The sequence below is a fragment of the Euprymna scolopes genome, chromosome 3, assembly GCF_053919585.1.
Source record: "Euprymna scolopes isolate OS-2025 chromosome 3, ASM5391958v1, whole genome shotgun sequence".
NCBI lineage: Eukaryota > Metazoa > Mollusca > Cephalopoda > Sepiida > Sepiolidae > Euprymna > Euprymna scolopes.
This window is the reverse complement of record NC_136484.1, coordinates 160780676-160806551: the sequence shown is the minus strand read 5'-3', so window position 1 is coordinate 160806551 and position 25876 is coordinate 160780676.

Here is a 25876-nt window from a genome sequence, read left to right as displayed (position 1 = left end):
GTTATTGATTTCAAAAGGCGATGAATCAAAAGGTAAATAATTATATATATATATATATATATATATATATGTGTGTGTGTGTGTGGGTGTGTGTGTGTGTATGTGTGTATATTCTGTATGTATGTGTGTATGTCTATATATGTGTGCATATATGTGTATATATGTATATATATATATATATATATATATATATATACATATATTTATATAAATATACATATATGTGTGTGCCTTGGTATTTAATTTTTAAGTTTTATTAGAAATATATTATCATAATGTTATATTTAAACCAAATTCAGATTTATAATTTTATACTACTATCTTTAACCCATATAAATTTACTTATCAATTAAATAGATACCTTTTTTTTTTCCAGATACATCTGCCTTACTTTAAATGCTAGGTTTATTTATAGTATATTTTACATATACTAGAAACCCTTCCCAATAATTTTGATGATGAGGAAACTTTGTTTTTTTTTAATACTATATGTAAAAATTATTGAAATTAAACTAAAACTTGACATGCTTATTAATAAAAATTTCGATCATCAATATTATTGTTAACAATTATTGATCTTATATATCGATCATTATTATATATTATTAAAATATATTCTTAGCTTTAACCTATGATATTTTTTATTTCAATAAATAAATAAATTATCAAATATTAAATTCAGTAATTTCAAAATAGATTATAATATTTTGTTTGCTTTATTTATCATTGCTTAATAATGAATTAAACACTAATTATCTCCCTTGCTTTGTTTAATTAAAGAAATAAGATTATCTTCCCCTTTCTTCCTTCAGTTTTAAATTCAGCGTTTTAATCAAATGTATGCTAACCGATATAAAATATTCCATCAGCGTTCTTTTTAAAAAAATTCATATCAAAAGTTGAAAAGCTACAATAAGCATCCATATGAATACTTTGACCTTAATTGCTAATTTCAAAAGGCGAACAATTCAAAAGTAAATAATTACATATATTTATATACATATGTATGTGTCTGTGTATATGCGTGTGTATGTATATGTATATATATGCATATGTGTGTATATATATGCATATATATATATGGATATGTGCGTGTCTATGAATTTTATTAGAAATATATTATTATAATATTATATTTAAACAATATAATATTTATAAATTTATTCCATTTTATTTCTATCTTTAACTTATACTAATTTGCTTATAAAGTAAATACGTACCTTTTATTTTAATTTTTTCCAGATACATCTGCCTTACTTTTAATGCTAGGTTTATTTATGGTGTCTATTATATATATTAAAAACCCTTCCCAATACTTTTGCTGATGAGGAAACTTTGTTTTTAAAAAAATACTATATGTAAAAATTATTGTCCGTGGCTTAATGTCTACCACAATAAAAACATTGTATTCCAGAAACGATCGTACAAATTATTGACTTTGTTGTTGTTCCTTCTTGTGAAACGGACTTTTAATTTAATTCTAACTTGAATTTTAAATTATTAATCACATTACTGAATATTAAATTAGTTCTAGGATATCTGCTCTTCAGACTATTGTTCATATCTCCTTTAAATTTATATATATATATATATATATATATATATATATATATATATATATATATATAAATTTAAAGGAGATATGAACAATTTTAATGCTAGGTTTATTTATGGTGTCTATTATATATATTAAAAACCCTTCCCAATACTTTTGCAGATGAGGAAACTTTGTTTTTAAAAAAATACTATATGTAAAAATTATTGTCCGTGGCTTAATGTCTACCACAATAAAAACATTGTATTCCAGAAACGATCGTACAAATTATTGACTTTGTTGTTGTTCCTTCTTGTGAAACGGACTTTTAATTTAATTCTAACTTGAATTTTAAATTATTAATCACATTACTGAATATTAAATTAGTTCTAGGATATCTGCTCTTCAGACTATTGTTCATATCTCCTTTAAATTTATATATATATATATATATATATATATATATGTATATGATGGATAGGGTTAATAGATTACGCTTTTCTGTATAGTCCTCAACTGGCCACTCGTAACCCAGCACTACATGAGGCTACCAATAAAAACTGTTACGGTTACAATCAACGACAGTATATTCAGAGATAATGATTTTCCATGCGTGCCAAATTGTAGCATCAATTTAGATGTATCTTAATATGTGTGGGCATAAAAGAAGAGTGTGGGTACAGATGAGTAAACGTCATTAAAATATCTTGCTATTCTCATGGGTACAAGTAGCACGTATGTATATTGTTTGCATAAGTATTGTATATATGTACATGTGCCATATATATATATATATATATATATATATATATATATATATATATATGTGCGCCTTTTGTAATAACTCATTTCCTATTGTTGACTAGTCCAATTGTAATATATGTGCCTCTCATATGCGCGGATCATATTATACTCTGAAGATCACTCTCGATATTTACGCCTTTTATAAATGTTTATGTTAACTGTATTTCTAACGGTTAACTTTGGCGGTATGGGTTGTTCCTTGCTAATTGGGACATGAGTTAGTTTCGTGGCCAGGTTCGTATCTCTGGACCTGCTGTAATCGGGTAAATTTCGACAACCTTAAGAAGTAAACTGCGACGGTGTTACTACATATAAAGATACTAAACACTGAAGTATCATCTAAGCTAAATACATAATTTATACCACTATCAGCCGGTCACTGAGGTGTGACCGACAGACGTGTTATAGTGAATGTCCTAAAACGGTCTCGGGAAGATATGAAGATGGCCGTCATTAGGATCTATAAGAAGAAAAGCATACCTGAGACGCTGGAGGTGTTGTTTGGCTCCTTCATCTCTCAGGAAACGTATTGACCTCTTCACCCTTGGTAGCGTTCTGACTGGAATTATCTCGCTTCAATTTCCGGGTCGTTTCGTTGTTTCAATGAAGGCGTTTATGAAGGCATTTATGGCAGACAGAAGAAAAAAGACACGCGACACAATAGTAATATATATAAAGCATAACTATTTTATTTTACAAAATATATATTACAAAAACTTTTACAATTAAAAACTGGACAATAGGCTTTTCAAGGCTAACTAACCTAACTAGTATTGAGGGAAGGGATGTTCCCTTCCCCCACATGCGGAGAGACAGAATATGCGTCTTAATTTCATGGTGGTCGTGCGGGAAAGAGAGAGAGAGAGCACTAGGAAAGGGAATTATTGGAAGGCGTTTCTTTGCATCTCTACGTACATGCCCACATAACCACTCGGCCATGCTGCAGAGTTTGTTAGAAACAGCGGCACAAAGAAATAGTGCCACATCCCTCCCTATGCAATCGTAAATTCATGAGCATTCATCAATTTCAGAAGTCCCTAATTTTCGGTGAATGGTGCGTCAACCGGCCGTCAGCGATCAATGCCCCCATGCTCCACGTTCTCTCAGGAACTGAGTGAAACTAGTTATTTTTCCACAAGGCCCATGGTAGAATGGTATACTGCTTCAAATACTAGAGAGGGTAAACATCCTCGCCCATCATCGAGGCAATGACCTCATGATTTCAGTTACTGGATTTACACTCTCTTAAGCAACCAGTATATTTATTTTCCAAAACCGGATTTTACGTGAGTTGATCACGTCGACCTATACGTATTTACCAAACCGGATTTAACACGAGTTCATCACGCCGACCTATACGTGTTTTTTTAATTAGTCTGCATAACATCATTTCCGTAATTGGATTTACGCTCCCTTCAGCAAGCAGCATAATTTATTTTAACCAAGTCGGGGTACGTGACCTCATCACGCCAACCTATATGTATTCCAAGCTGGACTTCAGTAACTGGACTTACGCTTTCTTCAGCAACCAGTATAATGTATTTTAAATGAGTCTGGATTGCGTAACCTCATTACGCCGACCTATATGGATTTAGTAAAATCTCGGTCTTCAGAGGTTCTAATCCAATTTCATTCTGTTAGAGCAAGGAGTCTGGCGTTGAACGACTAATAAAAACTATCCACCACGGAATATTTATTAATTATATAAAGAATTAATAAAGAAGGACACTCAGTATTCATGAGTTAGAATACTCAATTAGGGCAAAAAAAATCCCAAAACTAAGCAATTGAGACACCTGGTATACATTAAATAAAATAAATAGGGTGTTAAAAATTTATTTTCTTAAAAAAGCAAACATTTTGAAAAGATCATTTCAGAGCACCTCGGTCACCATTATATTGTGTTTATACAATCCAAACGCATTTCAAGTTATTACATTCATAATGAACTTTTTCACAAATTTCAGGGTACATTTAAAAAGTATGTGTTTTTTTTCTCAAAACAACTTGATTTACAAAAGGTCATTAACATTTCATTCCAAAATTTAAAAAAAATTATCTCATGTATTTTGGTTCATCGTTAAAATCAATTTTTCCTTCCCATAGGACAATTAAAAATTCTGAATTTATGTTAGCTAACTTCTTTCCAAAGTAATTCATTTATTATTTTAAAAACAATCTTCTCAATATATAATAAATTTCGAATCAACTTATATTTAACAATGAAATCCAAAAAGTATTCAAAACATTTGGTGCATTATTAAAATTAATTTCCCTAAAAGATCATAGAAAATTCATTTTGAATCAATTTACCCTTCACAATGAGATTCAGAGACATACCATTTTTTCATTTCGTAATTATTATTTTTAAAATTCAGTGTGTATTTAAAGTTATTTAATTGATGTTTGAAAATCATTTCTTCTTATAGATCATTATCAGGGTGGTTTCGAATTCAGACACTTTTTACGTTCCTTAACTTTTTTTTCAAAGTAATTAGTTTATTATTTAAAAGCAACACTCTACCTAAAATCACTAACAAAGATTATTGTTAACCTTTTTGGACCGACCATAGCATTTGCTTTACGATTTCGTTAATTTTTAAAATATGAGTTCACCATAGCTTAATGACTTTATATATAAAATTTGAACTTTATACGATATCATTTTTTTTATTTTATTGTGTGTTCCATTTAAGGAACATTGGGAGGTTACAGGTGAACGAAATTGAAATTCTGACAATTTATTCCTTTGTAAAATAAGTGATCTCTTATAAAGCTATAAAATAAAATTACATGCATAATATACTAGATCTAAAATATGAGAAAAGAAGTGTTTATTTTATATGTTTTCATTGTTTCTTATGATATTTTTCAAAACACAATTTCCCCCTCTCCGCATGTAACCGAATATTACACTTTCTGCACATATTTTTAGTATTTTTGCTGCACGCTTTGATTCTCCCTTGTGTTGTGGACCCTAATCTATGATCCATTCCATCAAATCTTACATTGGCGGGCAATGTTCCAGCCGACATAGATATTCTTCCACGTTGTGGTCCTGCCTTTAGCAAACACAGTGTGATTTGACTGCGAAATTCCAAATGAGATAGTATGTTTGATCGGTTTTGCAGTGAAACCTCCATGCTGCTATCACTGACAAATTCATTACATTGATGAAGAGTGGCCAGTACCACTTTTTACCCCGTATACTAGGTCGATAAGATTCAGCTTGTCTATCCATTAGGTCGACACCACCCATTCCTTTATTGTAAGAGTGTATAGATGCGGCTGCGCAACCTGCTTTTCTCCCCCTTTGACACGACGTCTTACCTTATGAACAGGCTTATGGTTTTCCCAATTGCTTGCGATTGTTACAATTGCGTTGTCATGCCATTTTGCAACATAAACTTTTCCATCAGAACAATAATCAAAAGCTCCCCTGTCACTTTTCTTGTGAATTTTGCTGCAGATGAGCTTTTTCGTTGCATTAGATGTTCTTGTTTCTCTTATTGTTCCAGTTGCTCTAACACTTTTATCACCTAGTTCAGACAGTAGGTTGTAGCGTGTAAAAAGTAATCAAAGTACAATTCGTGGCAAGTAATATCCGTATTCGACATTATAACTACCATGCCGTTGATTACCCTAGTAGCAAGGGGCAAGTTTTCAGGGTTATCCTCCTTTCCCTGGTAGACTTCATATGATAAGGAAAGCCATCATTGCCGCAAATACACCAGATTTTATATCCGAAACGTATTGGCTTCCCTCTGATGAATATTTTAGCACTGTGACGTCCATAATATGGAACCATTGACTCATCTCTACTGAGCAGTTTGTCAAAAACACCAAATTGCACAAGATTTTCATTCATCATATCATATAATGGTGAAGTTTTACTCATTTTATTACCTGCAGTAAGCTTCAGATTATTAGCAAAGTGTGAGTACTTTTTTATTTCAAGATACCTGTTTCTACTCATAGTTTTAGCAACAATTTCTACACGGAAATCAGGCTAGGTTGACCAATACAGCGTCTCTTGTGGTACAAGATGATATCCTGATAACAAGATGATCCCTAAACATTGTTCCATTTCATGTTCTAATATTATGAATTTTTCAGCGTTTTTATCTCCATTAGCATACAGGTTAGTTTGAAAAACTATATGTTGAAACATTTCGGTAGAAAATATTAGCTTCCAAATTTCATAATTTGTCATTCCTTCAAGTTTTTCAAGCTTCTGATCTATAACGGCATTTCCAACTTGCATTGGTTGCGAAATATAGCACTCTTCTTCCAAACAATGTTACTATTCTGTTTCCTTTTTTTTTTTTTTTTTTGAAGTGTACGAATTTCGTGATCAGACTCGCTTTCCGTATTTTCTTCTATTTCAATTTCTCCAGCCGGCTCATACTCAACTTCCGGGTCTTCGGGAATTTCCTCGATATCACTTTCTTGATCTGCTGCATCTCCTGCAGTAGGAGGTAGCACAACAATGGCTGCAGGATCTGATGATTGCTCAATTACCTCACGAGCTTAAGCAAGTGTAGAAACTCTTGTCATCTTTCTTCCATAAAATTTATGAGGATCCATCTATGAAAAAAAGGATGAATATTGTCAGAAATATAAAATTTATATCTATCATTTTTTAAAATATTTAGTGAATACCTTATAAAACGTACAGTATTAGGTAATACAATACAAGATATATGTTGCTACCCTTGGAGCAGTAACCTGTCAATGTTTTATAAATCGAACATTTTTTTTTATTTTTCTCATATCAAATTTTTTGTTAGGTGTATTATATTTTAAACAGCATACATACAGACCTTGATTGCTGCTGAAGGATATCATCTTGATCAAAAACTTCTCCCAGGTTGATTTATCGTTATTTCAGGCCTTCCAATTCTCATCCAGAAAAACAGTGATTATAGCTCTATTTTAAATTCCATTTATTTTAACTATGAGAATAATTTATAAAAGTTTTCATAAATCTGGAGTAAAATGAAGCTACTTTAATAGAAATAACTTATAAAAATTTAATTTAAAGCAAAATTACAATTTCTATAGTATGTTGAAAACTATGTTCCATTTAAGGTACAAAAAAGGTGAATACACCTGGGAGCTATATCAGTTAGCGACCAGTTCTGTATAGTTAGCAGTTTGAGAAAATTAAAGTTTCAATTAAAGAGAGATCTTTCTAGACTGAGGATATCGTTTTTCTTCTTAAGAATGAATTCAATATGTCGTAAATACTCCTCGGTCAATATTACAGGGACCCCTGTCATACGGTCCAATTTGAAATAAACCATCAATTAAAGAATTCGCTCGAATAATTATTCCTTAAAAATCATCTAGAATTCAGGAAAATTTTTTCGTTAGTCAAATAATATTTCTTTACGAATCATAAAAAAATCAGAGAATATTTGAAATGTAATAGCATATATTTTCGATAAAAACTATGAAAAATTCAGAGAACTCTTCAAAAAATTTATGTAACTATGCAACATTTGGCTTTTGCGGGTATTCGAAGATTTCAGCCCCGTTTATTCGTAATACAATAACATCGAATACATCATTCAATGTAATTGAACGAAGCATAAATAGTTTTGTTCTTTAAACTTGGTAAAAAAATTTTTTAAAAATGTTTATTCGTTATGGTATGCCTTTTGCAACCTGCCATGTGGTTGTAGATATACAAAAACTAAAACGCAAGAGTAGAGAAAGAGAATGAGGGGGAAAGAAGGGGATAGAGACAGGGCGGTGCCATTATATACCCCATCACCCTCATATCACTATTACGTAATAACACACACACCAATCTTCGACAATTTAAAAAGTCACTTTCTCGTTCTCACAGACCCAAACGGGTAAGGGAATGAGAGATAGATAGATAGATAGATAGAGAGAGAGAAAGAACAGAGACAGAGGCAGGTAGCATTGTTCTACCACCCATCCCTCAACACCTTCACAAACACTAGGACGAGATCATCTTCGCTTATCTTTCCCAGGTGCGGCTATTGTTTTAAACGAATGAGTGGCATGTAGACTTAACATTTCTACAAGTTAAAAAAAAAATAACAAAATAGACAAAATATTATTTTGATCAATTTAGTAAACTTTCATATTATCTAAACCTATTTTTTAAACCAGTAAGATTTTCTTCCTTTTTCTTTAAACAGACAAAAATATCAATAAAAAACTTTATAAAATCAAAAAGTCCACTTATGTTTCAGCGTTAATTGTTACCTAACTTGAAAAAGGGTATATCAACTGTTCATGAAACACAGTGCCAAAACAGAGTTCCATTTTATCAAATACAAACTGAAAAAAGTCATTGACATTCTGCAAGGCTCTCACACCCGCAAAGTCAAAATATTTTTTTAAATGTCCTATATTTTTATAAACCTGAAATAAAGATCAGATAAAAAACTTAGGCATCCTTTTTTCTTTCCTTTTTTCTCTCTTTTAAATTTATTATTCGAGCTTCGTGTTTGAATTTTTTTCTTTTTCTTTCATGTAATAACAAGATGCATAGATATACACACATATAGATATATATCTTGAGAGACGGAAAGAAAGAAAGCGTGAGAGAGAAAGAGATATTGCATATTCTAGAGACACTAATTTTTCATCTCTGTTTTTTTCTTTGTGTAGGACACATTTCATACTTTTTTTCGAAGGATTATTTTTCAATACTCTTGTTTTTAATCGATCATTTGTAACCGTGTTTTTATGTAGGTGCAAGAACATTTTTTTTCTGTTTCTGAATTTTTCTTCTTTTTTAGTGCGTTTTTTGTGCGCGTGTGTGTAGTGTTTTATTGAGTTTTCCATATTTTTTAAATTTTTGCCTGTAATATTCAGTTTGTTCAGTTCTTAAGAAAAACCGTGGACCATTTATTTTTTTCATTATTTGCCTAGTGGTTATATTTTTTTTGTTGCGCCGTGGGTTTAAGTGTCGAAATTATATCCATGCTGGAAAACAATATATCTTGGTCATAGTGCACCATTTATACCACTATCAGCCGGTCACTGAGGTGTGACCGACAGACATGTTATAGTGAATGTCTTAAAGCGGTCTCGGGAAGATATGAATATGGCCGTCATTAGGGTCTGTAAGAAGAAACGCTATCTGAGAAACTGGAGGTGCTGTGTGGCTCCTTCTTCTCTCAGGAAACGTATTGACCTCTTCACCCTTGGTTGCGTTCTGACTGGAATTTTCTTTCTTCATTTGCCGGGCAGTTTCGTTGTTTCAATGAAGGCGTTTATGAAGGAATTTATGGCAGACACAAGAAAAACGACAAGCGAAACAATTTTAATATATATAAAGCATATCTAACTATTTTATGTTACAAAATATATATTACAAAAACTTTTACAATTAAAAACTGGACAATAGGCTTTTCAAAGCTTACTAACCTAACTAGTATTGAGGGAGGGGTGCTCCCCTCTCCCATTTAGGGAAATACAATATGCGTCTTTACTTCACAGTGGTCGTGCAGGAAAGAGAGAGAGAGAGAGAGAGAGAGAGAGAGAGAGCTCTGGGAAAGGGAAATATTGGAAGGCGTTTCTTTGTATCTCTACGCACATGGCCAAATAACCACTCGGCCATGCTGCAGAGTGTGTTAGAAACAGTGGCACAAAGAAATAGTGCCATAAATTTATTGAAATTGAAATTTAATAGTATAATCAGGAGTCCCCCAAAAAGGCTTCGAGCTACTACATACGTATCTCCATGCTAAGTTGCAGGTTTGTTTGACAAAACAATCATTTAAAAATTTGACTTCTAGATCATTTTCACCCGTCTAATACATGCTTTCTGTTTAAACTGAAGCGGCTTTATTTAAAGAAAATGCAAGTGTTTCAAACCGTTTAAAAAAACGGAATAAAAACTAATCGCCAAAGTAAAACTTTGCAGATGCAAACTGCTTTTGAGAAAAATATACTTACGTTTTTTTATAAGGAACTAGACTACCCGTGAGCCTGGTGGTCAGTATGTTATATTACATATGGAACTCATGTATGAGCGTGACACTTGTGATGTAAAGAAAATAGTTTTTTTTTTACATGACAGAAACATTTCTATGAAAATATATTAAAATAAAAAATCACGGATGGAACTGTCAAACATGAGAAAATCCTCCCTATTCGTGTAAAGTTACTTATTTTTCGAATAATTGCTCAAAACTCGAAAATTAACCATGATTTTCCTACGAATCGAACGCAGCCGAAAGTCATTTAGCAGCAAAAACGCACATGAACTTACCAATGAGAAATATAAGAATGAAAACCCCATATTGGAAGCCTTCAACCAAGTTATAGAAACTTACAATCGAAAAAAAAAATAGTAAACCCTAAAGAGAAAAATCAAACCTAAATAAATAAAATAAAATAAAACTAATATTGAAACAGATTAGTAAATGCGTAAAACAATTCACCATTCTCACATAACTATTTTGTATCAAGAAATTAAAAAAAATAAAAAGAAGGAAGGAAGGAAAAGGGCCGGATTGATAGTAGTAGTAGTTTTAGTAGTGGTAGTAGCAGTTGCAGTCTTGGTTTTACTACAAGTATTCTTATGTTTGTCAACGGGTTAAGGTTGCTTAGTCGTCAGAAAATAGCGACAGTATAGTTGCATTAAAGAATAGTTGCAAAACACCCCCACTCTTCCCATGTTAAATAATAATTTCGAAATAATAACGTTAATATTTCAGTACGCAGGTCAACATCTGCAAAAGAAGCGATTTCTGTTTATTTGTTTACGTTGTTATGCGTTAATGTTTATGCGCGCATGCGCAACCGGATGTCGTAAACCGGAATATGGGTTACGACACTCGTTACAAGGTCATTTGAGTTTTATAGTTATACAGATTGAAAGACGTTTAAAGTCCCCAACAATATAGTACTATATCATCCTATTGTTATAGATTGTACAGCATTATTCACTAAATCGCATTAAATCCTAGAACACAAAAAGAATATTCCACGGTGTGTGCTTAATCTTTGTACCGATTTCGATGCGGGATTCAAAATGTCTTAGCCGAAGCACCTGAAATACTAGAAGTGTACATGGTTCTTATTTTTCTAATGTCATTAAGCCATAAAACACATGTTGCTGGTTAAATATACAGGTGATGACAACATATTAGCTTGTATATGAAAGTATTGTGGTAATACACTTTTTAAAAAGTTCTGGAGGCGCTTATACTTACCTAGAGATAGTTACTGTTCCCCAACATTTTATTAATTGAACTATAATTAATCTTTTTATCAATTAGGGTAAATGTTCATTGTGATAAGTATTGTTGTATATCTTATCTTTCCATTGCTTGACAAATATTAACTGCGGTTATCCTAAATAGAAGTATATTCTGTGGGACAGCATAAATCCAGAGGCACGGTCTAGTTTTGTGATTAAAAATGCATAAACATGATTCAGTGTCTATTCGCAGAGAACTCATGTGAGAAAAATAGGATGATGAAATTTTGTTTATCGATTTGACTTTAGCATTTTATTTAATCAATTGGAAAGCATTCTGGAAAGTTTTAAACAAAATATGTGTCTCTGAAAAATGGTTAATATAATCATATCGTTCTACAGAAGAATGGATACACGTATAAAAAGAGTTAGAATCTTCTGAGTCATCGTCCGAAACCAGAAAAAAAAGAGAGCTGTGTTATGGCTTCTCGATTCCATTGTTTTATTTGATTTGTTGATGTTTCAACATGGTTTTAAGTATAAGGTGTTTAATTTGAATATAGAGCAACCGGGGGATATTTAATTCGCAAAGCTTAATGGTTGAAACGCTGAAAAAGGCTTAAATGAGTATTGATTTTCATGTTACAGATGATGCTGCGCCAGCTGCCAAATGCGTTGAATATGCACAGGAAAAAGTTTAAAATGTTGATTATATAGCGAAATCATTAGTATTTACAACTATGCATCTATATTTAAAATTATACATCTATATTTACAATATATACATCCATATTTACAATATATATATATATATATATATATATATATATATATATATATATATATATATATATGGAGAGAGAGAGAATATTTTTCATGAGACGGTGCACATCTCTTTGCTTCAGATGACAGTTCCTGCATTTATGTGATTTGTAGCATTCTATCGACTGTTGTTTGGAATCAAGGTCGTAATAGTTATACCAGATCCCGACCCAGAGATGATGCAGTTCACCAATCTAAAACGTTCTGTTTTGTACTAGCTTAAAAAGTACAGAGACACATCTTTTCTATTGTCTTATTGCTTCTGCGTGAGCATATGTTGAAGTCCCCTGACACATATATTGCCCATATACTAAAAATATCTACATCGTTTTTAATACATTGACATCCACATTCAACTGTACATATTTCAGACTTATTAGTCCATTTTCTCTTGAAAATGGACTAATAAGTCTGAAATATATTGAGATTTACAATACCATTGAATACAACAGAAAAAAAATTACTGTTGTTTAGAGTTAAAATTTGTGTGAAAAAGAAAAAACAAACAACAACAAAAAAAGAAATTTATTTCTTTTGTTTGCATTTAATTTTACTCTATATAAAAAAAATCTCGCATTGTTCTTGGCTTTTAATTTTATCTTATAATATAAATATATATATTTGTACACACATATATGCACATACATATATATACATAGATATATGTGGGATCGTTTATGTATATTCATGTTTATTTAATGTATTTATTTGTTTATTTTCTATTATTTTTGTTAGTTTTAAAACTATTTTGTCTATCCTAGAGTAAATGTTATCTTAAGAACACAGTTCTTTTCTATTTCTCTTCTACAGTTTAATAGATGTTGGGGTTCTTAAAAGTAGAGGATAGCAAATTTTTCATGAAGGCATAATCTACATTGGTCGCCTAGGTCCCTACACGTGGTAACTTGTCTTATTATTTTCCATTCGACCACGGGGGAATGTCCGCTTTCCTTGGGTCCCCATTATTTATTCGCTATTGTTGTTTTCATACGGTGTTTTTTTATTGTTGAATGTACTTTTGTGGTAATAATATCGAGTTTTGAAATCTAAGGAGGTCATCCCCACATAATATTTCTTGTTATTCGGGTTTTCTGTCGCAAATATTGTGGCCTGGTAAATTACGCTTTTGGCTAGACGTGTATTTTGAAGTGGGCAAAGTAGGCGGTGTCTACAGTTGCATTTATCTTGTTCGTTATTAATATTTTTATTTATAGTATGGTTGTTCTTGTCCGGGGTTGGTTTATTATTATTATTATTATTATTATTATTATTATTATTATTATTATTATTATTATTATTATTATTAATGTTATTATTATTATTATTATTATTATTATTAATATTTTTCTGCTAGTGTTATTTTTATTTTTGTCATGGTGTCTACTCTTTTATTTTTTATTTTGTTGTTGTTTACATTGTTTTAATTTAATATTTTTTATTATGTGCTTTAATTATAATCTCAAAATTTTCGCGACAACTGTAGAATAACTTTAAGGTATTTTTATTGAACATGTTGTGTAAGGGGTTGCTTGCGGGAAAGTGTTTTTCAATAAAATCTAGAAATTTCTTGCCAAGTTTTGTTTTTAACATTTGATTGTATGGGACAATATACCAAATTATAGTTCTTTTTCTTCTATTTTTAATTTAATTATATTTATTGGTGCTTTGTTGCTTGTATTTGATATCGATATTTTTGTATCCACTATTTTTTAGGGCTGTTTCATAGTCATTGGTTGAACTGTAAAATGCATTTTCATCGCTTGAGTTATTACTGAGTCTACTTACGATCGAGTTAGGAATCTGTTTAATAATTGATAATGGGTAATTGGACTAAGGGTTTACGTATATTGGAGTAGCGTTATCTTTTAAGTGGGGTTCAAATGTGTTTTTATCTAAATTTAAGCTGACGACCAGGAAATTAGTTATTTTTATTTAAGCTGACACGTCTGCTTTTAGGCCTAATTTTTTCATTTCCTGGTGTATGATTTTCTTAAACTTATCTTCCTTGACTTTTTTGGAGTTTTTTTTATTATAGCTAGTCCGTCATCTCTATATAAGCCGATATCCGTCGTATCAAATATTCTTGTGAGAGTATATAGAATGAAAATTCCACAAGATCTGATGCCTCTGCAGAATCCAGAAAAAGCACCGTATGAAAACAGAACTAGCGAATAAATACTGGGAACGCAAGGACAGCGGACATTCGCCGGTAGGCAAATGGAAAACAAGACAAACTACCACGTGTAGAGACCTAGACTACCCATGTAAATTATGTCTTTATGAAAATTTTGCTATCCTGTACTTTAAAGCACCCCGACATCTATTAAACCGTAGAAGAGAAATAGCAAACAACTGTGTTCACAATATAAAATTTACTCTAGGATTGCGATACAAAATAGTTTTAAAACTAACAAAAATAATAGAAAGTAAACACACAAATTAAATAAACATGCATATACATAACGATCACACATATATGTACGTATGTATATGTACATATATATGTGCATATATACGTGTGCACATATATACATTTATATATAAACTAACAATAAACAAAACACTAACCTAGATTTAAAACAGATCAAGAAACTCAATATTCAGGCTATATAGAGCACACACAAAGGAACAGGTCAACCAGAGTTCAAATAGGTCTTTTTTCGATAAGTGCATGTCCATTGGCTGATAGGAAGGGCGCGGTGGATACTAGAAAGCACATTGGCTAACTAAAATCTTAAGAGAAGATGCGCATATAAAAACGACAAACAGCGACAGAATTCGTGCATAAGCGTGAACAGTCGTAGAGTGGAGGAAACGCGGGGTATTCAGTGTAGCTTAATCGCCATATACATTTTATAAATTACTAACTAGCTCTACCTACGTATTGAGCACTTTTTAAGTAAATATTTAGTTCACACATAAATCTATACTTTCGTATATTAATTTTATGTGAGTAAATTAAGTAGTTTTATATATATATATATATATATATATATATATATATATATATATATATATCCTAGAGTATATTTTATGAAGCAATATTCATGCAAATTTGCATAAAAAAGCTTATAGTAAAGACAAACCCCGTGTTCTCAATAAACACACACACACACAAATATATACATATATATATATATATATATATATATATATATATATATATATATATATATATATATATATATATATATATATGTTTATTGAGACCACGGGGTTTGTCTTTACTATAAGCTTTTTATGCAAATCTGCATGAATACAATTAAAAGTTAATAGTAAATGTAAGAGGGAAATATCATAAGAAACCTAAAAACTCTAATAAGTAATTAATTAAAATGCAGGTTTCAAAGAAGATGCAACTTAGCAATCAAGGAGTCATATATAACAAAGTGGTGTTTTCTTTCTCAATGAAAAGAAAAAAGAACCCTAAATTTAAAGGGATATATATATATATATATGTGTGTGTATGTATGTGTGCGGGGGTGTAAGCACATGCATATATGTGTTTATACCTATATATACATATAAATAAATATATACATATATATATATATACATAAAAATGTAGATACACATATTACATATTATATAATAAATTGAAGACATTTAAACGAGCAAAAAAGTGATATATATATATATATATATATATATATATATATATATATATATATATATATATATATATATATATATATATATATATATAAAAGCAAATGCGGCGTGCGCATTTTTGCATGTCCAAAAAAGGCTTTTTTCCGCCGACGGTCCCGGGATCGTTTCTATCGCTTAGAAGTTTATATATACCCCCTAGATTTATTTACTGCGACTTTATCAATTAATGCTATTTTTGCTTCTCGCGTGGTGATTCGTTTTTTTTTGGTTTTTTTTGTATAAAAAACGAAACTAATTCAAAGCTAAGACAGTGTTCTCGGCAATCGCGCCGGGAGTGTCCAGAAGCAATCACCTTTAATGCGAGGAAAATTCTTGATATCAGACGATTGCTATTCAATTTGGGCAATCCCTTTTTTATGGGGAGCTGGTTTCTCTCCAACAACTTGGGGAAAAGAAACCAGCTAAAGTTTAGTAAACAAACCAAAAAGTTGAGTAAACAAAATAAAAAGAACCCTCCCCGCAGTAAATGTTTACTCCGTTACATTTATTTGACCTTATTAATGAGGTCAAATAGAAGTAACGGAGGTATCTTTTTTGGCGGGCACCTGTAAATACAAACATCTTACTATTTCTTGGTCAGCGAACGGTTAACATCGCACTTTTTTTTTCACACTTTATTATTTTCCAAATGCGCCGCAAGGCTTCGACTTCGATTCCTCTTACTTACCAAAACTTTTTTTTTTAAACAAACACCCGGGCAACGATTTTTTTATTATTCTTTTGTTTTGATTTACCCAAAACCACACACCTCCAAACACGCGGGCAACTCCTGTTACCCCCCTGCCGCTAGTTCAACATAAAATACAACCAGTAGGGATGCATACTAAACGGACTACACACAGAATAATCGAAGGAGTAAACGAGCGAACGCGCCAATTTCTAAGTTTTGTTTTTAAGTCTATACGGCGCATGCGTACTCACGGTGTACATTACATAATAACACATATACATACATAAATACACACACACAAACACACACACACGCATACACACACACACATATATATATATATATATATATATATATATATATATATATATATATATATATATATATTATACTTGCCCCTTGTTATTTGGTTATTTAGCTAATGATATATTGTAAAATGTATTTGCAGTACTTTGCCAGGTAATCGTAATTGATCAATGAGGTATGGTTGAATAATACAGAATAAGAGAGAGAAAGATCAAGACAAACAAGGCTAACATTGCAAAAAGACAAACTCAGATGTGACCTATTTTTTTTTAAATTAATGCTGTTCTTTTTTCTATTGTAATCAGTTGTTTAACTTGTGAATTATAGCCATATATATAAAACTTTGCTAATCTCTTCTTTCAAACATAGAAACAGACTATTTCCTTTTTTCTCATGCGATGTAAGAAGAGAGTAAGTTATTTAATTATCATCCCATTCATCGGGAAAAAACGTTTCTTCCAAACGCGTTTATATATATATATATATATATATATATATATATATATATATATATGATAACAAGTGCATGAACACAAAAAGTGCGATACTAAATAGAGTAATATATCATAAAAACATATATGAATTAATCATACTTATCTAATAGCGAGCATCGGTAGAGTGTGTTTTTCTTTTTTATTCCATATAGTTAGATTAATAGATATGATTAAGACAAAAGAAATTCTTTCGTTATTTTCAAGGCTTTAAAAAATCAGCAATGCTTATTTGCAAACCGAAAAACGTTATACCTCATTTTATCGAATACATCAGTTAAATCGGAGAAGAAAAAATTACCTGAACATATTGGAAATTTAAATTTAGGGATTTACAATATGGACGCTCTTACAATTACTAAAATAGCCCGAAAAATATGAAAGTAGTTTGTGTGATCGTAAGTTAAAAGCAAAATGATATGGCCGATTTTACAGATAGCGTATCTAAGACTACTGAATGCATTGAAATGTCTTGACACTATATGAACACGCACTATGCATTTATTTGTTTATACCTCATGTATGAATTAGATCTGTCCAGACGACATAGCCTTACACTTAGCGATGGGTATGCAAATGTATATAATATCTGATATCATTATACATAACTTGTCCATGTGAGAATTTCAGTAAGAATTCTATTTATTAACACATGCGAATTATTTATGAGGTATGGTAACCTGACTATTCAGAAGTATCTTTGAGCTATCAAATGCAGCAATCTGAGTCATGTTACTTCTTCGCTTAATCTGAATAATTGGTGCATGTTTGCAGAAATTATCAGCTTATTGTATTTATTTTGGAGAGTGTAATCGATTTTATATTTAGATTAAAGAGGCAACGAGAGGTATTTATATTTTAAACACACGTTTATTGCAATTGAACGTACCTAGATCAAAAAGATTAATTTGTAGGACGCATGATTCGGTAGATCAAATATTATTTGTTTTTGGTGTCAATTTTTATTTTAGATACTCTGAATTCAACATCGACTTTTAAGATCCTTTCGTCAACCTTTTTCATTCTCAATTTAAAAATTAGAAATCAAAAAAACTTCATGAAGCAATATTCAAATTTCATATATCGTGGATTGCAGCATTTTAATTGGTCAATTTGACGTTTTCTAATTATTTCTTTTTTTCTTTTATGCTTTTAGTTTATTTTTAATATAATGTATAAAACGAATTTTTCCTTAAGCGTATCATTCTATTTATGTGTGTTTCTATCGAAAGAATTAATTACATGAGTGCGTTTTCACATGAATAAGGCATTTCATGCAATGCCTTGCCAAATAGTTACGAGTAGTAACGCTTATATGCTTGCTATATTTACGGTAGATATTTTAACTAAACACCCCAGTTTTAATAAAGTTCGACAGCAAAAATACATTAATATTCACACGAACACAACTTTTCATATCACGTGTTAACTAAGTCCACAATATGCCTTTACTGTCATTTAATACATTCGAATTATTTATTTAAATAAAATGTCTCTTTGGAAATACATTTGTTTTGTACAACGTTTTTTTACCTATTAGTATACTGCATTCAAGTCATCTATAATTACATCTATAATTCTGGCACACATTGACGTTTGAACAAGAGACCATGAATACGTCCTCATAACATTCTCCTAAATAACAAAGCATAATGTGTTAGTCCGAGGGCGCCCTTGTATACAGCACCCTATGGTAAAGAAACGGAACACACAATAATTGAGCGACCCAACTCTGGCTAAATCATAGGCAGAAAAGTCACATAACATATTGGAAAATTAAATCAATTATATTACCTATAATTGGATCTTCTCTGTGAAACTATGAGCTAGGCTGTCATAGACAGACTTGGACTATTGAAAAGAACGCCACCCAAATTTATTTGACGAAAACAAGCGGGGAAAAAGCTATTTTCATAGAACACAACGAAAAGCAACGTGTGAGCACGAAGCATACGAAAAATCTAAAGTGGAGGGTTCTCATCATTGAATTTGTGGGCATGTTCTATCCAGTAGTTATGGCCGAAGGAGAGATGTGCACACACACATACACACCCACACACTTATTTACGAAAGCAAGTGGGCTATTTGATACAATTTACATACGGATATCAACGATTTAATAATATGCTTTTATTTGAATAGAAATATTTTTAAGTTAATACATATAGAAGTATTCATGTTACTATAGTTTAGTTTTGTTTCTAAAAAAACGAATCGATCGTTTAAATGATATGTATCTTACAGACGTCCTTAATGATATGCTAAATATATCAGTTATATTTATGTGTTTTATTATACATTTATTAGCTGTAAATTTGATTACTTCTAATTTAAAAAAGAAACGCAAACTTTTATATTTATCGCATTTTACCTCGAGATATGTTATGTAGACATGATAGTATCCACGCAAACGCAAACATACAAACCCGTATATATATATATATATATATATATATATATATATATATATATATATATATATATATATATATATATATAGTCTTTGACGATGTTAACCTTTAAAACTATACAAAAAAATATATTTTTTTTTATGATTCGTTAGAAATCCATCCAATCACTAAGGCATTTAATCACCTGCAATCACTGAATCAACTCGCTCTCGAATTTACAATAGTACTAATCATTTATTTTTCAAGGGATCATCAGTTGTTCACCATGACACACTGTTTCGTGGATTTAAAAACAAAACAGTATATTACATCATGACTCGCCAGCAGTGTTGATCAAACATCACCTCCCTTAATCTTATGAAGAAGACATGTTACAAACATTTGATCCAACTTCATATTCTTAATTGCAATTATTAACCTTTTCCTGCTATGAAAATGAATTTCTCACCTGTGTGATTCATCAATTTCCAAATTAAAAATGGATATATTTTCTAATTCATCAGTCTTGTATTTATAAGATTAGGATACATCCATTTAACTACTTATCACCGCACTATGATTAGTGTTTTCTATTTTTACATTCTTATTTATTTAAAATTAAATATATAAATTAAAAAATATTTATACATATATTCATTTTTTTTAATTTATTATATGTAAGTATACATATGTTTTATACATTGCTATACAGTTTGGAATTTCCTTTATTAATAGAGTCTGGTGACACTTAAACGATTCAAAATCATCAGGATAAGGAACAAATTCTTTACTTAACACTTTAAATATTTTATTTTTATCTCCACCTTGTTTTATCATCCTTATTACTGAGCTTGAAATTGGTGGTATAAAATCTGTTAATTTTAAAATAACGCGAGCTATTCTCCCAAACTCTGACTTAATGGTTCCATAAAACATAAAAACAGGGCAGGTACTATCTTTATGCGGCATACGTACTATTTGAAAGGGGAAGTGTTTATTTTATCAAATATTTTATAAAGAAAAATCCCATCCTCAATTTTTATATCTAAATCCAGAAATGTAGCCTGTTGTCCTCTACGTTAACAATTCAATTTTAATTCGTTTTGATATATCAGGTGCTTTTATATATATATATATATATATATATATATATATATATATATATATATATATATATATATATATATATAACTATCCATTTATTAAGTGTTTTCATTTTCAGATGAAATATGTTTTTTTTTTAATAAATGAGCTGTAAAGAATGGAACTACATCATTTCCTTGAACTTATTCTCAGCCAAATTTGGATCTGACTTTGAAATAGTTGTTCTATTTATGAGAAAACATAAATTTCCATCAGTACAACATGAATATTTATCCTTTTGAGCAAGGTTTCGGAGTCGGAGTCGGAGGGAGTCGGAGGTTTTAGCTGGAGTCGGAGACGGAGTCGGATTTCTAAATGTACTAGTAGTCGGAGTCGGAGTTGGAGTCGGAATTTTTTATCCGACTCCGATTCCTTAAGTCCCCCAATTTTTTTTTTAATGGTTTTCCTGTTTGGTTTTACCAGTTGCACAATTTAGCAGTTTTTATAATGTCTTGTTCTTATTTTTTGAGATATATCATATTTTATACTGTCCTGCAATGCTTCTACTTCATCAAGATATTTTGGTTCATCGGATCACTGCAAATATTCTCTGGACAGCTATTTTTGCTTTGGTTGTGACGTCACACATGATCAATGAAAATTCTGTCTTTGAGTGAGATCACTGTGGATAACTATCAGATTGTAATCCGAAAGTTATCCAGTTCTTGAATGGAATTTGGCAATTTGATTAGTCCAAGATCGATCCGGAATTACAATCTTATCCAAAAAAAAAAAATGGGTATAAATCAATTTGTGTTGCCACCATGTGACAACATTGTATATGATTAACTAATCTAAACAAAAATAGCTGATTATCGCTGAAACAGTGCATCCGGGTGGATTTTTCTTTTCCTTCATTGTCGGTAGTTTATCACATTTTTCGTTAATAGAAATATGCTAGATTTTTGTTTTTGTTTTTGTTTTTCTTACAAATAAGTTTTAACATTTAAACATTTCCGTTCTCTCATTCTTTATTCTGCATCATGTTCGCTTTTTTGTTGTTTTGTTTGTTTTTCCGATTTAAAAAAAAGTTATATTTAAACAGGGTTATTACGTTCGCATATTCTTTATTTTCCATTTTGTTTTGATTTACCCCCCCACCTCTAAACACCCGGGAAGCGCTGGGTACCCTCGCTAGTTAAACATAATTATATGTTATTTATTAGTAAAAATGAATGCCTGAAAATTTTCTGACTTCAATAAATAGCTGATGTTTATAGCCTCAGCGCAGTCAACATAAAAGATCAGAATTTAAATATTTTATTTTTTGTAGTTTAAGGTGTTATCGTTCAGAAAAACATAACGATGTTAGAAAATATCCGATTAAAAATTCTTTAATTTTGGACCACTTTCCATGCAATGAGCCGAATATACAACTTTCCCGAGTCTAGGCAAGTTGATTTAAAATCGACCTACCCTAATACTGGTATGTGGAAGAATCTGAAAAACCCTACATATGTATTTATTTACGTTTTTGTAGGTTTACAGAAATTGATTACTGAAATAAAGCAAACAATTTTTACATTTTGAATTAAGCATCTGTTTTTTTTGACAGATTTACAGAAATAAATAATTTTGAAAATTAGTTACAAAACTTGGTGCACACACAAGATGGCTTCAAAAGTTAAATCTGCCGTATTTGACCATTTTAACTTAACCAGTGATTTCAAGCATTATGTATGTCAGTGCATAACAACCCGATACGATGAAGAAACAACTTGTGGTGTTGAAATGAGTGCTTCTGGTGGTGGTACTATCAAAGGTCATGCTCCTACTCGTGCTTCTAACTTAAAAAGACATTTGGAGCGCTGCAATTCTAGCATCTTTAAACTTGTTCAACAGAAAGACAAAGGCTCATCTAATACACCAACCACATCAAAATCTAAAACTTTGATTACTGAAAAGAACCCTACCACAGAACCTCTTATAAGTTGTTTTGTTAGTAATAAAGTGACAATCTCAATGGATCAAACTGAATTAAAAAGGAACATCGTTAAGATTATTGTTCTCAACAGAATTCCCTTGAGATTCTTTTCTCGGCCTGAAGTGTTAGTACTGATTGGTGAAGTGGCACGAAAATTAGGAGTGGCTCTAAACAGAGATTCCATACAGAAATTAATTATTGGTGAATATGAGAGCCAAAAAAACAGCTAAAGAGAAAAGAAGCAATAAGTTTGTATACTTGAAAATGGATGCATGCACACGCCATCGTGTTAATTATTTTGCTGTTTGTGTTAGGTATGTGGATGAAGGAAAAATATGACTAAAACCTCGGCCATTAAAGACACTGAAGCCCAACATCCCAGTAACTTCTTGAAGCAATTGGTAAAAGAAGTGTTGCAAGACTTTGGCATTCAGAAAGACCATGTATTATGCATTGTCACAGATAATGCGTCTAACATGCTGAGTATGGTAAAAAAACTGAATGAAAGTGAAGATTCTAGTGTTACAGAAGGATGTGCAGCAGAAATTCAGGAAGAACAACCTGGGCTAAGTCACAGTAGATAGCCAATTGACTGGGATGATTTACTGAGAAGCAAGAGGATTTTAACTTCTTTGAAGGATTTGAGGAGGCACCAAATTCATTGGATGCATTTGGTGATGTAGCAGCCTGCATTTCAGTAATTGAACACCAGCGTTGATGTGTTCATACACACCAACTTGCAGTAAACGATGCTCCTAAAGAGTATCATTCCGGTTATCTGATAGCAAAAGTCAGAAGAGTTGCTATTTCAGCAAGAACTCCGAAGATTGATGCCATTCTTAAAGGAAGAGCTGGAAAAGGAGCAAGTAACTCGCTGGGGTAGTACTTACAACATGGTAAAACGGCTTGTTGAATTGAAGCCTATTCTTATCGATATGGCAAACCCAGATGTCAGTTTTTCAGAAGTACAATGGATTCAACTTGAAGAACTGGAATACCTTCCTAAGCTTCCTTTTCAAGTGACAAAAAGCTTCAAGAAGAGGACCTCACTCCATGAATGTTCTTGAAAAAATGTAAAATGTTAGAACATTCCTTATCCAGGCGTGGTGCTTTGCTAGCAAGAATAATGTGCGAGTCAATGCGTCAAAGAGAAATACAACTGCTTCATAATAAAATCCTACTGGCTGGAGTATATGTAGACCCAATGAATAGATTGTTGTTATCTGACACTCAGAAAGATAAAGCGAAATCGGCACATTGTGGTCCTGCTGTGAGGATTTCGGGCTTACATTCAAAGGCATCTACTGAAGATTCAGACACTATTTCAACCAAAGACTCAGAGGGAACATGCGATGAAGACGATTTTGAAAAACTGTTTGATCAAGATGATCATAAAGCAAGGTCAAAGCGGCGTAAGCTACAGGAAACAGCTAAAACGCTATCTTCAGTGAATAAAGCCTTAGCAAGTTTCAAATTAGACTTTCATGCTGCATTACATCAAGTAGAACAACTAGATAGAAAGTCTAAGTTAAATAATCATGTAGCTATAAAGCAGTACTCTGCGATAGTGAAAGAATCTGCAATTTTGGCAGGAGTACTTCCTCCAACACAAGTGAGTGTTGAACGTTTGTTTTCAGCGCTAAGGCTTATCAGGTCAGACCAAAGGGCTGCAATGAAAGAGAAGCTCACTGAAGTCATCTTGTTTTTGAGAGTAAATTATTAAATTCTTTTTTGCAACGTTCAATTCTATAATTATAAATAAAGCCTGTGTTTTATGTTTACAAATAAGACATTTTTATAGATTGATTTTTTTCCTAATATTGTGATAGAAGATTTATGAGAATGGACAAATGCAATAACGTATGAGTTTTTTCTGGAGAGGGTACAAAGGAAAAAGAAAATATATAGCTTGAAGTGCAACTCTGCTATTATAGATTTGAATATGCTGATAGGCTGGTAAATCCTCATGAGCATAAATTATACAATTGTGTATTATATATATATATATATATATATATATATATATGTATATGTATATATGTATGTATATGTATATATGTATATGTATATATATGTATATATATATGTATATATATATGTGTATATGTATATATATTTATATGCATATATATCTGCATATGTATATATGTATATATATATGTATATGCATATATATGCATATGTATATGTGTATATGCATATATATATATGTATATATATGTATATATGTGTATATGTATGTATATGTATATATATATGTATATGTATATATGTATGTGTATGTGTATATGTGTATATATATGTGCATATATATGTGTATATATATGTATATGTATGTATATATGTATGTACGTATATGTATGTATATATATGTATATATATATATATCTATGTATATGTTATTTCAATAATAATCAATCTATGCTACTATAGCCCTTTATGGCCTTTTCCTGTTTTACCTTTGATCCTCATTCCATAAAGTCAATATTATCTTTTAAAATATTATTCTCTGTATAATGTCTTTATCCCCCTCTTCTGATGAAAAGCGTTTCGCTTCGAAATGTTATAGCCTAAATAGGTTTCCCTATCCCTAAATATTGTATTCTATTTTGAACTGATAGCATAATAAAATTTAATTGTAAACTTTTTATCCCTTTGTTATCTTAACTTATTCTATAAAGCTGGTTGAGTTTATATGTGAGTATATTTATCATGCACGTGAATGTTAAACGTCGAAAATGATATACATGAAAAGTAATTATAAAATGCATGCTGAATCGATGTGGGAGGCTGGTATATGGATCTGCAAAATAGATTTTCACATAGGGTCAAGGAGTCAGGAGTCGGAGTTGGGAGTCGGAGTCGGTGTCGGGAGTCGGAGTTGGAGTTGAAGATATTAAAGGAGTCGGAGTCGGAGTCGGCATCCT